Below are 15,422 nucleotides of genomic sequence, written 5' to 3'. Positions count from 1 at the left end.
GCTTTTCCTTTCACCTAGGGAACTTCAATACCAATATTTTATTTATTTACAAACTACTGATCCATTCACTGTTACAAATGGTTAGAAAAATGATTGTAGTGACCATATTTCTTTTCATACTTGCCCCTAATTTAATTTAAAAAAAATGTCCTGTGCATTTTAATGGTTTTACATTGAGGAAAATGAATTTCAATGAAACAGTCAAGTGAAGCTCTAATAATTAGGGTTTCTGACACTATTGGTTTGGTTGAAAGCACTGTCAGGAAGAGTTTTTCCAGAACTTCCTTTTTGGAATAATAGAGCAAACTTGGAATATTAAATTCATGGATTTTTTAAACTTTCTTAACAAAAAGAATGCTATTTCACAATTACTTTATCATCTTTTGTTCCTGTAAGCATTATTTTATTTGTGACCTTTCAGAATGATATTTTGAAATAATGTTTTCTACTTCTAAATGTTACCCATTAGAATACAGCAGACTTTCATTTATTTGGCTATATTTGAAGTCAGGTAAATTTGGTAACATGTTAAAAATCAGGTAAAGTCAACCACATTTATTTTTAAAGTCAACCACATTTATTTCAACACATATGAGGGAATTTAAAGTTCTTACTATTAAAATACATGTATATATATTATATATGTATATATATATATGTATATCTTATTCATTCTATAGTCTAAAATAGATAATCCACCATATGGATTGAGATTTGGTTAATGTTCATGTACTCTTAAAGACAATCAATTATTTGCTTAAATTTTTGTCAATTATAGATTTTTCTTCCCTAGTGGTGTGAACTTTTATAAATTTATTAATGCTTATTTTATTGAAAAAAATCTTATCTTCCAGAAAAAAAAGATGAGAAATATAAAAATAAAAAAAAATACTTAGAGCATTTTTAATTGATCTATTTTGAATTTAAACATTGTCTCTTTTTGCTTAATATCTTTTTGTCAAATGAGCTATATGGAATCAGTCTGGGTTAAGAGGTATGTTTCATGAAGAAATATTGGATATTTCAATACTCCCATTCAGGATATTCTCTATTTTACATTTAAAAAGTTGATGATTTTCTTAACCCTTACTCTATTTTTTCTTACTTCCAAAATTGCACTCTTATTCTATTATTCATTCATTCATTCATTTGTCTTGCAGTAGTGGAAATTGAACTGTGAGGGTCTTGCACACGATGTGCAAACACTCTACCACTGAACTACAGCTCCAGACCTTTTTATTTTATGTTGATACATGATCTAACTAAGTTTCTGAGTCTAACCTTGAACTTGTGGTCCTCCTGTCTCAACCTCCTGTGCTGGTATTACAGGCAAGCACCACTCATAACAATTGGAGTACCTAAAAAATGCTAAATTTACTTAGTTTTATTGAAAAATTGGTGGCATTTTATTTTTGTCTTTTTCCTCCCTACTGCTGCTATTACTTTTTCATTTTCTCAGAGGATTCATTACCCCAACAATGAAAAAATATTAATCTATTTTTTCAATTTTGTAACCTAATCTAGAACATTTTTCCATTTGAGAATTTCAAACTACATTTCCTCATTTTACTTTCTTATTTTGAATTTTCACAGCAGCAAGTATTGTCTTATTGATCACAGATCATCAAGCAAGAGGTTTTGCTTTGGTTTGGTTTGGTCTGCTTTGCTTTTTAACTGGAGAGTAATGACAAACCATTCAACTGGAGGTTGTATTTTTAAAAATTTACTTAATTTTTTAAATTTTATTTGTTCTATTTAGTTGTACATGGCAGTGGGATGCATTTATACATTTCGATAGATCATAAATAAATAGAGTGTAATCTTTCATTTTTCTGATTACACTTATTGCAGGATCACATCAGTCATGCACTCATACATGTACATGAGGTAATAATGTCTGTTTCACTCTACTATCTTCTAACTGTATTCCTTAATGGTTTCTGACAGGGTTGAGGGCAGTGAAATTGCTTTGAAGTCCTTGAGAAAGGACCATGATGTTCAACCCCTCTAGGAATAGGAGGCTGTATTTCTGAACTTAGAGGTGAGTTCAAAATGTCTATTTTTTAGTTGTTGTTCTAAATTCAGAGAAGTCATTTCTGTAGTACTCCTACCTCTATAACTTCCCTTGTCTATACTTTTAGAAGATACCATAAATTTTTTTTCTTTATTTCATAAAAAAGAGATTCATGATAATATGATTACTTAATTAAAAATAATTTAATGTGCTGGATTAACAGGGTGTTAAAAAGAGACTGGAAATGTTACCTGGCAATTGATCAAGGTGTTTTATCTTTTAAGACAATACTCACATAAAAATAGCTCATAAATCTGAAAGGTTGATTAGTCTAGCAGTGTTGGGAACATTTTTACAAAAGAAAATTGAATTAATGAGAAAGAGGTTTTTAATGATACAGAGGCAGTATTACTGAGCTTTTCCTCTTAGGACAGGTATTATTATGTGTGTTTTATGCATATTTCATTGGATGCTTTTAAAGAGCAATAAGAACTCTCCTCCATCTCCATAGTATTTTAAAACTAAAGTGCTTTAGTAGAAGGACAAACAATAAATACCAAAATAGCTTACATATTTTATAGTAGCATGGCTTTAGTATAAATAGCACAGTTGTGTGTTGACTGTTATTCATCACTCAGATATATATTAATTGTTTTATAGTCAACAAAAGTGATTTAACTCTGAGTCTTTTTGTCATTTCTGAGACACTAGATGGACATGCCTAATAACCAGAATCATGTTGACTATTTTTCTGTAACAATGAACCAGTTTAATCAAAAAACATAAGTTTAATATATTTATAAGATTAGACTTACTAGAGTTTGACAGCATGGTCATATGATTCTGGTGTATTCCATACTTCATTGAAGTTAGGTATGTTTTTGCTTTAGGATAGGTATATCTTTCCCTTTGAATTAAAAATTATAAAACTTCACAGAGTAAGAAAGGTTTTGAATGGAGAGATAAAATCATCTTTATGATATTGGATGTTCAGAATGAGCACCTTTAAAAGAACATTTTAAGGGCCATTAGTGCCCTTGATTAATGGAACTAGGTCTTTTATGACACTGGATAATAAGAAATAACAAGTCATGTAATTTTGTACATAAATAAATATTCTATAATAAACACAATTTATAGACTCGATACTATTAGAAAAAGAGGAGCTTCTTTTCCCTAAATATGCTTCCGCCCTACCTAAATCCATATCTCTCTATATAATGAAACTGAATTTTCCATAATTATTATTCAATTATTCAATAATTTCCATAATTATTAATATTTTGACATTTTGTACAATATAATTTCAGAACCACTGTGACTTTTCTACCTAAGTAAGCAATAGAATGTCATTTATAGTCATCCCTGAGAGTTATGACAAATCTCTTTACATGAAATTATATATAAACCTAGGATATATAAAAGAATGGAAAACATAGACTTGTAAATCAATTCCAAAACCTGATGGCCCAGAAATGTCTTTTGTAAAAAAGAACAAGAGAAGTGTTTCATAAAAATTTTGTTGGAAGACAAAACAGTTTTCATGTTATTGATCTGTTTTAACAGAGTATAATAATTCTTACAATAAATATACAACTTAAGTCATTGTCGTGATCAATTGCATTATGCAAATGGGGTTAGGAGTTAGGACCAATTTGTAGATTATAGTCCTAATACCTATTAATCAAATTTTGAATATTTACAGGTTCCCCTTCTGAGGTTGACTATATGAGAAAAATTTCAGTAAACCTTTCCATCAAGATTATGTTGTATTTATTGCAAATGGTAAAATCTTAGACTTAATAGACTATTATTCTAAAACATGATAGACTATTATACTCTTTTTTGCATGAGGCAAACAAATTATTTTGAAAGTATTCTGATGTAAGTTCTTTAAGACATTGGCTTCTGCTCTTATTTCTATTCTTAATGTTGGTTAGTCAGTCAATGAAGGTACTGAATACAGAATAAAGTTTGTCAGAGCAACCATAAATCGATTTCTTGTACAAAGGAACTTGTTGCAACTCAGAGCTCCTCTGATACCACCTATTCAGCCATTCTACAATGAGAAAATTTGGTCTAGGTGTGTAAATTTGCAATTTTTTTGAGTCTTATGTGTAGAGTGTGACCAAAGTGTCTAGTCATTCTCCATTGCACTGAACTGTTCCAAGGACAAACCACTAGGACATATTCCTGTTTATTAATACAACAGAAAGGTCAAGGACATCTTTCTGATTGCATGGGTTGCATTCCATTTGTCTCTCCTATATGATACTGATTTTAATTTCATTTTCCCTTAATCTATTCCTCACAGCCAATCTGTTTAATTACATGTCTGAAAGATGCTTCCCTTTAATGATTTTCTTTGCATATTTCCCTTCTTTCAATAATGGTTCCCTACGGAATTACTCTAGAATAGGTAAGATTATAATCTTTAGTTGAAACCATGTTCAATTTTGACAGTGGCAGAAATGTACAGAAAACTTCTTTTCTTGTTTTTAAGCTGATAGTGTTTTGAGAGCAAAAGAAATATTAGGCAAGACAGGCAATGAAAATTTTATATGATTTAAGAGCACAACGCCTACTCTACAGAATTACTATGGTTTGCAGCAAATTTCACATCAACTATGAAATATAAAAGTAGAGAGATCTATTATTATGTACTGTTATACCTACACTGCTTCCAAATAGAATATATATTAATTCAGACATCTGACATTGCTTGACATCAACGCAGCATGACCTAGCTTCTGAGTTCCTTGCCTGTTTCTTTTAACCAAAATAGAAATACATTTTCTATATTTCTGCAGATATTAATAAAAAAAAAGTTGGAAGGAAAATATGTACCCACTTCCAAGTGGTTAATTAACTTACACAAAACAGTAATAGATCCAGCTACTGTTTTGTATTACTTTAATCATAATGTTTAAGATAAAACATGTTTTCTGTGTTAAACCTTGTTTCCATTTTACCTAGACGTTTCTATATATTCAAAGAAAGTAGCTTTAACTATTAAGCAGTTCAGGGAAATTCACACATCTGCGTTTGATACAAATATGAGTGTCTTTTAAAAATCATTATTTCACTTGTTTCATCCACAAATTCTCTTGATGCAAATAAAAATATATGTCCATGCCTATGTATATTTTAGGTATATCATAAAAATTCATAGTTTGAGAATATATTCCAAGAATCCCAAGTGTTTGAAAATTTTTCGATGTATGTTTTATTGCATATGGAAAGAGGGTCAATTTTCAGTAAAATTTAGCCTTACATTTATGAAATTGTAGAAAAGAGTTAAAAGTCATTCATTCACAAAATCTGACTTCATGCCATAATATCCCTATTTAAAAAGCATAGACTAAGTTTAAAAGCACTTACTCCTATTTCTAAGGTCAAAGGCAAACTATATTTTAGAAGAATAGAGTTTTGATCCATAATCCACACTTTTTCCCAAAGTACAAGATGGTCATACACAACAAAATTCAGTAGATACATGAGATCTGAACTGCAAACTGCAAACACTGTTTCCATTAAATTGTGAACATGCAAATCTTTGTTCTCAAATGGGGGATCTCAGGTAAATTTTTTTCATAACCTGCATTGTCACCTGAAGTAGAAAAATTAGTTGATATGATAGCTGGTCACAGGACTGAGACAAGCAGATGCTCAGATGATGAGCATATGCAATGGTAATATAGTTAAGACTTTGTTGCTCAGACATGAGATCTTGAGAAGAGGCTAACATTTGATTAGTGAACTTGTGACAATGCAAAAGTGTTTTCTACAGTGTGGTTGCTGTTGTTGGAAGTAAAATCACGCCCAAGATTTGCAATCATCAGAAAACATGCCTGTGAACTAGTTTTCAAATAGCCATGAGGTCACATTTCTGAAGCACTGTGCTGCTAAGCATATTGCTATTCCCAGGCAAAATCTCTGTAAATGTTTTCACCTGATATGACAGCTGAGACTGTTTCCATTTTTTGGTAATCCTTCAAATATTTCATGTTAAAATACTGGACTTCTATTATAAAATAGATCACCATAAAGGATGGTAAATAAAATTGCCTTGAAATGATTAAAATTTAGACTTTCTATAAGATTTAAATAATATGTTCCAATTTTTAGAGAATCAAGCTATAATAGCTTTCTGATTCTACCTGGAATATTATCATAAATTATAGCCATTGAAGACAATCCAATCAATCATTCCTATTCTATAGCTTTATTGAATTTTGAATATAGGAAAGAAGGCTACAACAAAAATAAGAACATAATATCAGTGGGTATCACTGATGGAGATGACAACAAATTAACAAATGACTTCTTTGACCAAACTGACTATAATATTTTAAGTTACCACCCTTTTTAAAGTATCATGACTGTTGCAAATTTAATGTTATTTATTTCATCTTTAAAAAGTGTGGCAAATGAAAAAACCACTAGGTTAATATTGAGTGTGTTTTTTTTCCCCAATATTATTGCTGCAGCTATTGACAACGTAATCTTTCTTAAACTCTTAAACAGTCTGATGGTAGCGAGGCTTGCTCTGGTTAGATGCTATGTAAGGTTTGAGTTTTTTTTCTTTGTTTGTTTGTTTTTACTATCTGCACTTCTATGAACATTTTAATTTTCAATTCCCATAGACTTCAGATAAAACATAACTTTTGATGTACGTTTGTATTATGTTTAGACAAAACTTATTTTATTAGAAGAGGCCCAACTTAAGAGGGTTAAAAACACTGAAAAGTTGTATTTATAATAAGTTACATGCTTTCAATAAAAAATTTAGCCCCTACTATTATAAATCTCATAAATTCAAAAAAGTTTTCAGGTACAGTAATGTAGTAAGTTACGAGGTGACCATGGAGTTCTGCTCCTTAGTTTGGTTAAGTACCTCCCAATAGAACAAACATGCAGCATATAGTCACTATTGACTTTGGACAAAATACTTCAGGGAGATTCAATTACTTGAAGGCACTAGAGAGAAACCTAATTTAGGCACAACTGGATGAAAGTGGAGACTGGATGAAGAGAATATAGCTGAAGAGCTTCCTATTGTTTTTACATGTAGCCCCGTGGTGGTCTTCCAGTCTGCACCATGTGGTTGGCTAAAAATCTGATGGAAAAAAATGAGGTCATACTAGTTGGCACAATTAGAGGACAGTGTTTAAGCCACCAAAGCCACTAGAAAATGAAGAAGATGCAAATCCGTCATTTGAAGAGAAAGCCAAAAGTAAGAGAAGCTCAAATTAGAGTAACAGCCAAATATCTGATTTATCACTGAATCACTCATTTATAGGGCAGACTCTGAGTTGGCAGTTAAGTCTGAAAAATTAAGCTCAAATTTATCCCGATACCATAGCAGTGAAACCAAAGATTTCAAATTACTTTATCGAAGTTAAAAGTTTAATAAAAATTACTTTATCAAAGATAAAGTACTTCTTTGAGTTATGGATCAATTTCTGTTAGATTGTATGCATGTATGAATAGTAACAACAAATCCAACAAGCTTGCATGATTATAATGACCAATACAAATATGGAAAAAGGTATTTTTTGATGGAAACTAACATAATAAAATTTTCTACAACATGGAATTTGCAATGTTCAAGACGCAATTTGAAACTTCATACTATATAGAGAAACAAGAGGACACCACACATTCTTAAGAGAAAAGTAATTCAGTGCAATAGAGAACCAAATATTGGAATTATAAGAAAAACTGTAAATGCAAGTATACCTATTCAAGGAAAATGGACTCAGTTAACAGAGTAATGGAGAAATGGATAGATACGCAATAAACATGAATGATAAAATTTTCATTGTAGAATTAAAATGATGTTTAAATTTCCTTAATTATGCTTAATTTTCTCATAATTAAATGAATAGTTGTTTCACAAGAATGGAAAGTGGAATAATCCCAAAGAAAATATTATTCAAATGTCATTGAAATAAAGTATATTATGATGAATTTGCTGTTTGCATATAATGTCTCTGACCTTGTCAATTTGTTGAGAAGGATGTCTAAACATAAATACATTTATGTTTATATGTGAATAGTTGACAATTTTCAGGAAACAAGAAGTGTTATGTGGAACATTAAATGTGTAGAAGCATTGAAGGTTTTTACAGGAGCTTCACACAGCTGTCATTCTTTTCTCAGTTGACACAGTTCAAGTTGGTTTTCTCATAGCTTGTATGTTTTAATTTTAAAGACTATAGTTGATTTTACATATTACCTAGGATTACTGTAAGATCAAATAAAAGAATGCATTTTGAAGGCTGTATATCAATTTAGAAGTCAGTATGAAATATGACCACTGGCCTATTTAAAAGTCTCTAAGTCAATGACCTTTTGTGCTCTTTCTTTTAATTGCCTTTGATAAGTTATTAGTAACACTTAGTTTTTATTTGTTATGAGAACCAAATGTGATAAATTATGAGTGTGCTTCACAATCAGAAACACTAAAACAATGCATGATTAACTCATACAATAACTATTATGGGGTTTCTTACTCTGTAACTCACAAATATAGTAGATAAACACACATAAACAAGGTTGTATGCCCTAAGAAATAAATCCCCTACTGTTTGTTGTGTTTGGAAATTGAACTTGACCAATTTACCCAATCAGTTTTCAGAAGCATTCAGGAAAGATACAAGGAAAATAAAATGAGATATATTCTTTCAAGAATGAGGCAGGAGAAGACAAACAATAATAGATGTTGGCGTGGATGTGGGGAAAAAGGCACACTTTTACATTGCTGGTGGAGTTGCAAATTGATGCAATCACTATGGAAAGCAGTGTGGAGAATCCTCAGATAATTTAGAATGGACCCACCTTTTGACCCAGTTATCCCACTCCTCGGTTTATACACAAAGGACTTAAAATTAGCATACTACAGTAAAACATTCACATTAATATTTATAGCAAGCAGCTCAATTCACAATAGCTAGAATGTAGAACCAACCTAGATGCCCTTCAACAGATGAATGGATAAAGAAACTGTGGTATATATACACAATGGAATATTTTTCCATATAAAGAAAAATAATATTATGGCATTTGCAGATAAATGGATGGAATTGGAGAATACCAAGCTAAGTGAAATAAGTCAATCCCAAAAAACCAAAGGCTGAACATTTTCCCTGATAAGTGGATGATGATATATAATGGGGGTAGGGACATGGGGAGTGAGAGAAGAATGGAGGAACTTTAGATTATGTAGAAGGAAATGAGAGGGGGCTGTGTATGAAAAATGGTAGAATGTCACAGACATCATTACCCTATATACATGTATGATTACGTGAATGGTATGAATCTACATCATGCACAACCATAGAAATGAAAAGATGTACCCCATTTGTGTACAATGAATCAAAATGCAGTCTGTAAAAATTTTTAAAAATTTAAGAATTTAAAATTTAAAAATTTAAAAATTTAAAAATTTAAAAATTCAAAAAGAATGAGGCAGGACTATAATTTAAGAGACTCAACTCTGTGTTACCCAAATCTGGCTAATCATTAACATTATCAAGGCAAAATTTATAAAATATAGTTTAAAAATCCTAGAAATACAATAAATGATTTATGGAAAGTGGAGATTCAAAATTCCATATTTTTTAAAAAAACTCTAGACTAAGGCTAACATCCCTATCTTCTTGGTCAAACACCTAAAGAACCACTCCAGTGTTTGTCTTCCTCTCCTGATAGATAGCAGCTAGACCCTATGATGCATTTGATATGCCATCTTAATCTAGAAGCACAGATTGTTATTTTCCCAGCATTGTGCTGAAGCCCAGTTTGGATGATTGGCATGAGGAGTGGCAGGAGGGAAAGGTGACAATCTCCTGCATTACTTTTGAAAAGCACTGATTTGGTTGAGGTATTAAAGAGATTTCCAGGCATGGGAGATGTTACTTGTCTATCAGGAGAAGAGACAGGACTTTGTGCAACACTTGGAAAGCTGAGGGAAACTTTATGGTCCAAGTTCTGCAGAATCATCCATCAAAATGTCCCCTTCCTATTCTCCATATCTTATTCTATCAAGATCTTAAACAAGACAAGAAAGAAAGAAAGAAAGAAAGAAAAGAAAGAAAGAAAGAAAGAAAGAAGAAAGAAAAGAAAGAAAGAAAAGAAAGAAAGAAAGAACAGGATAAGAAAGAACGGCTGTGGATTCCTCTTCCTCACAATTCTGCCTCCTTTACACTGTCTTGACATTCAACACAATTTATTTTCAGACTATGAGAGATGAAGTTCTCCTTTAACTATGACGGATCCATGCTCATCTTCAGTTGAATATTATATAATTTAACCCATAATTTTCATGCTAGCCTCTTTATAACCTTTGTGATACTTATTGCCTCTATACTTCCTAAGTGTCACATTCACAATATAGCATAAGGTTGTACATTTGACATATACCTCATCCCAATCTCTCACAGGTTTGAGAAATGTACTCAACTGCTTAAGCTCAAAGAATGGACTAAGAAACCACAAGAACAGTAAAAAGCAAGATTTGTCTTTACTGACAGCGTTGCGAGATCAGGTGACTGCTGGTCAGGAACTCTCTTTCTCAGAGTTCTTCAGTGAGTACTATGAAGTGCACAATCTTCCCAAATGTCTCACCAAGATTTTATTGTCTCCTATTGGTTTATTTATTTATTTTTTTAATAAACCTATAGTTGTCCCCACCACCCTTTGTTCTCTTGTGGTGGAAAAGTCCCCTTGGATTGAGTAACTTTTAGCATGTACACAGTTTAATCCCTTTTGGTCAGGTGTAGGGGGAGGCTTTCTTCTCACCCCCTGATTGTTGAAGAAATGTGAATTTTTACACTCCCGTGTTAACTTCTTATAACTTTTTATTCTGCTCTCTCCTCCAGCTACCTTTCTTACATCCCTAGTCATTTTACATTTAAGGCTCAATACTGTATTCTGAAAACGGACCACCAGGATTTTCTATTTCTCACACGGGTAAGAATTATATATAAATACACCATAGTGAATCTCCACATTGAAGCCAGAATTAAAGACAGGGAGTTAGTGTAGGTAGGTGATCCAGTCAGATTGAGAGAATGGAGGCTGGTTTGGATCTGGGAAGCTGGAGACCACCCCAGGAGATTGGAATGTTAAGGTCTCCAGGCCCTTTAATTACCAAGTTTACCTGCCTATACTACCCCTCCCAAAAGGTTGTAGAGAGGAAGTTGTTAATTAATGCCCCCTGGACTGCTTCCTACCTGGATCAATCCATTTTCGGGCCCATCTGCTTCTCACCTTTGGCCTTTCCATGGGTATCTTCTGGACCTAGTCACTAATGACAGAAGGAGAGAGATGAGGGGGAACGAACAGGAGGGAAAAAAAAAAAAAAAGAAAGTTTAAAATATATAAAAGGGCAGAACACTCTCACTTCTTGGATACCAGAATTCCAGCCAAGGCCCCTTCTCCTTGCTTTATATGCTTGCCTCGGCGTGCTTCTCTAATGTTCAAACTTCAACATTTGAGGAAGCAGAACTCGTCGCTGATAACCGGAAGTATCACCATCATGTACAACCACAAGACTAGAATTCAAATCAGAATAAGATATACTCCATGTTTGTATAAGTAGTCAAAATATACTCTACTATTATGTATAATTAAAAAAAATTAAGAAAGGAAATTATGAAACTTGTCATCCCAGGGTTTTCCAACATTCCATTTAACATCAGAATAGTTTCCCATTGCCTTAGATCTGATAACTGATCCATCTCCAAAATTTGGGCTTTCTAGGGAATCCTAGTTACATTGTTTTAGAATCATTTTTTCAACAAAGCAAAATCTCAAATGAGAAGTTAAATGTAAGTAGGTTATTAGGGAAGAAAATTCAAGAAGCAAAAGTGAGGGATGGGGAAAAAACTAAAGAAAGGGAGAAGCAATACAGGAAGGCTACATCAAATAGGCTGATTGTGCATAATTAGTTGATGAATCCACAGTCTTGGAAGTGTTCTCTAGATGACTGGGGATATAGCTCAGTTGGTAGAGTGCTTGCCTCAGATGCACAAGGCCCTGGATTCAATCTCCAGCACCAAAAAAAAAAAAAAAAAAAAAAAAAAAAATTTAAAAAATGATACTGAAATTAAACAATTCAAAGAATTTGATTGGGAAAAGATTATATACTCCCTTTAAAAATGACATTATTACCACCCTTCTATAGATGAGGAAATTGAAGTTCAAAGTAGGTTAAGTAAAAGGTCCAAGGCAAACTGTTAAGGGAAAGAGCTGACATTTGAAAATATGTCTACTGTCTCCAAGTCAGATGTTTTTCTCTGTCATATGGCACTTCCTTTTAAGAGATCAGGGTGTGCAACTGTGACCAAAGTGGCTAAGACTCAGCTTGAATTAGAGCTCTTTGCAACTCTCTTTGCTTAACCTCAGGACTCCTGGAAGCATGGGAATGAAGAGCATGAAGTGACCTCAATTTTGGTGGTTTAGGGAACTTACATTTACTTTGAAGATATGGGAATTGAATAAGGAAGCTCAAAGAATTGTGAATTAAATCACCATGTTCATAATGCAAATTGTCCCAACCAACAGGCAGCTCAATGACTACTGGAGCTCAGTAAAAGCTGTTTAGTTGTCAGGTCCTCAATGATGATAGTTACACTGATCCATCAACAGAAGAGAATGCCTTTTGCCTCATACTTGAACCGACAGATTTCAGCTTTTAGTGAAAGATGACACCTTAATGAGCAATCTTGCTGAAGTAGAGGAGAGCTACTCTGGGACTATCAGTGCTTAATTTATCAGTTTGGCAGGAGGTAGAAAGAAAGTCATCCCATTGTTTGAAAAATAGATCACTAGAGATTACACAATCTGCCTGTCCTCATTCAATTCATCTGAATATAGGGCTCCCACTGATCTCCAAGGGAACTCTAACCTTAGATGGAGATTCCTGAGGATGAAAATTATTAAACAAAACAAAACAAAAAAACAGTCTAGATCCACACCTATAATCTGTAGAGATGGAGAATGATAAATTTCTTTACTTAGAGTTTATGATTCTGTTACTTTAGGAATTTCACAGATTGAATGAATAGAACAAGAAATCAAATAGAAAAATAGAATACAGAGTAATATCAAATTTGGTGAAACAGTATCATCTTAAATTGAATTATTTTAAGTAGAATAAGTGAATTAGGAGGAAGGAGGAGAAGAGGGTAAGGGAAAGTACTGGGAAAGGAGCTTGAACAAATTACGTTATGTGCTTGTATGAATGTGACACAATGAATCCCATGGTTATGTAAAATTAAAATGAACCAATAAATAACATGAACTCTTTGAGCAATTGAAAGGGTATTTTGATTAGTATAATAGAAACTTTGTATCTCAATATTTACTAATTGATTCCCTTATCGAACTCATTGATTCATTACAATAGGAGCAAATATCATTCTATTAAAATAAATTATGTGTGTAGATGTTTGTCAAGGTAAAAACTTAATTCAAATGCATGTTGAAAGTTCCAAACTTTGATAAGAAATTTTAATCTATATCTACAATATTTTCAAATGGATTCATTACACTTGTAAAAGAGGAAGCTCATTATATTTAAATGATTAGTTAAATTATTTTGACACTTTTCTAATTGGGTGAAACTTGAAAATTTCCAGACCTATAGATAATACACAGGACTCATACAAATCTGTAAAATAATGATAATAATGCTAGCTCTACAGTAAAAATTATTTAATGATTATTTATATCTTTTTTACATAATAACATGCATTAAGTACTATATAAATACACATATAAAAAACAAAAAATCTTTTCCTTAAATATCTGATAGTTTAAAATGGAGTGAGACATGAAGAGAAATAATTAAAATTCTAAGATTAAACTGGTATGTGCCATTAAAGAGATATGGATAAAATGATAAAGGAATTCAACATAGATTCTACTTCCAGCTATGAAAAGGACAGGCACCAATCTACAAAGCTAATGAGTTAGTATCCGGTGACTAAAAGTGAATTAAGTAATTAAATATGAAGTAAAATCTTGGCAATGCAAAATCCTTCATTAATGACTCACCTGAAACACTAGGGAGAAATCATGGCAAAATCCACTGTACATTTCCTTTCTGGAAGGAAATCCAAGTGGAGAATTCTGAAAGGAGTTTAAATAACATGATATAGCTTTTACTTTATGATTCAGTGTCTTCATTAACTCGTTATTTTTGTGTGTTCCAGGGGAGCACTTGGTAGTTTTTAGCTGGAAATGGTGGTGTACATAGGCCTAAAAGTTTAGCAACTGCAACAGTAACTAAAACTTTATTTGTTAAAAGGATGCTAAACTATATAATTTTTTTTATTTCTATCTTCAAAGTGTTGATTGAAGAAGGTACAATTGCAGGAATCCCTAAGGGTTTTTGTAGCATAGCAGGATGTTTTATGTGTGTTTATGTGTGTGTCATTTTTCTAAAAGTGACTTTCTTATATGTTAAAGTTTCTGTCACCATTTAAAATAGTATCTGACTTATGCAACACACATGGAAAATGAGCTCCTTCTTACGAGCCTACATTCACCAGTTTAGGTCACCATTTTAGGTCATGTTTGATCATGGTGATGAAAAAGTGATAACTTCACTATTTCAAGAATTTGAGGTAAATTTTCTTGATAAAATATGATCCAAAGTTTTTATCATCATCAGAGAGGAACATTTCTGTACATCTGCTACTAGGTGTCTTAGTCCATTTTGTGCTAGTGTAACAAAATGCCTGAGACTGGATATTTATAAAGAACAGAAATTTATTTTCTCCTAATTCTGAGGCTGAGAAGTTCAAGATCAAGGTGTTGGTAAGTTCAGTTGTCTGGTAAGGGCTGCTCTCTGCCTCCCAAATGGAGCCAGGCTATTGCATCCTTCAGAGAGAAGGGATATTATATCTTCACATGGTGGAATTCAGAAAGGCAAGTTTCTCAAATGCTATGTGAAACCTCTTATATTGGCAACTCATGAATTTTGAAGCAGGCATATTCAAACCATAGCACTAAGTGATATTATTTATTTACAGTTTTGACTTCTAATATAAGTTCAGAAAAAGTTTTTTGAAATATTGAAGTTTTCATTGATAAAGGCAAGTAAATATTTATTTCCCTGAATACCAGCTCCCTTCTATTTAAAGCTTATAAAGTCTTATTTTTCCTATCCCTCTCATTTCTTACTTTAGTCATTTGCTTCATTCAGATTCTTATTATTCTCACTTGGATTATTTCAATTATCTTATAATTGGTAACCCAGTCTCCAACACCTCCTTCTACTAATGAGTATTCAACAATGACAAAATACAAAAGCAAAATGTGTTTTTGATACTCCTTAGATCCTCACATATGGTAGAACCATTGAACATACACACACACACACACACACACACAT

The 15,422-nt window shown here is 32.4% G+C and overlaps 1 long non-coding RNA gene across 1 annotated transcript in view; it reads left to right on the top strand.

Annotated features, from left to right (window-relative positions):
* Positions 1–15,422, top strand: part of LOC306657390 — a 1,092,042-nt gene that overhangs the window by 301,649 nt on the left and 774,971 nt on the right. The window lies entirely within an intron of this gene.

The sequence above is a fragment of the Sciurus vulgaris genome (genome assembly GCF_902686455.1).
Source record: "Sciurus vulgaris genome assembly, chromosome: 1".
NCBI classification, from domain to species: domain Eukaryota; kingdom Metazoa; phylum Chordata; class Mammalia; order Rodentia; family Sciuridae; genus Sciurus; species Sciurus vulgaris.
This window is presented reverse-complemented; position numbering and strand designations above follow the sequence as displayed.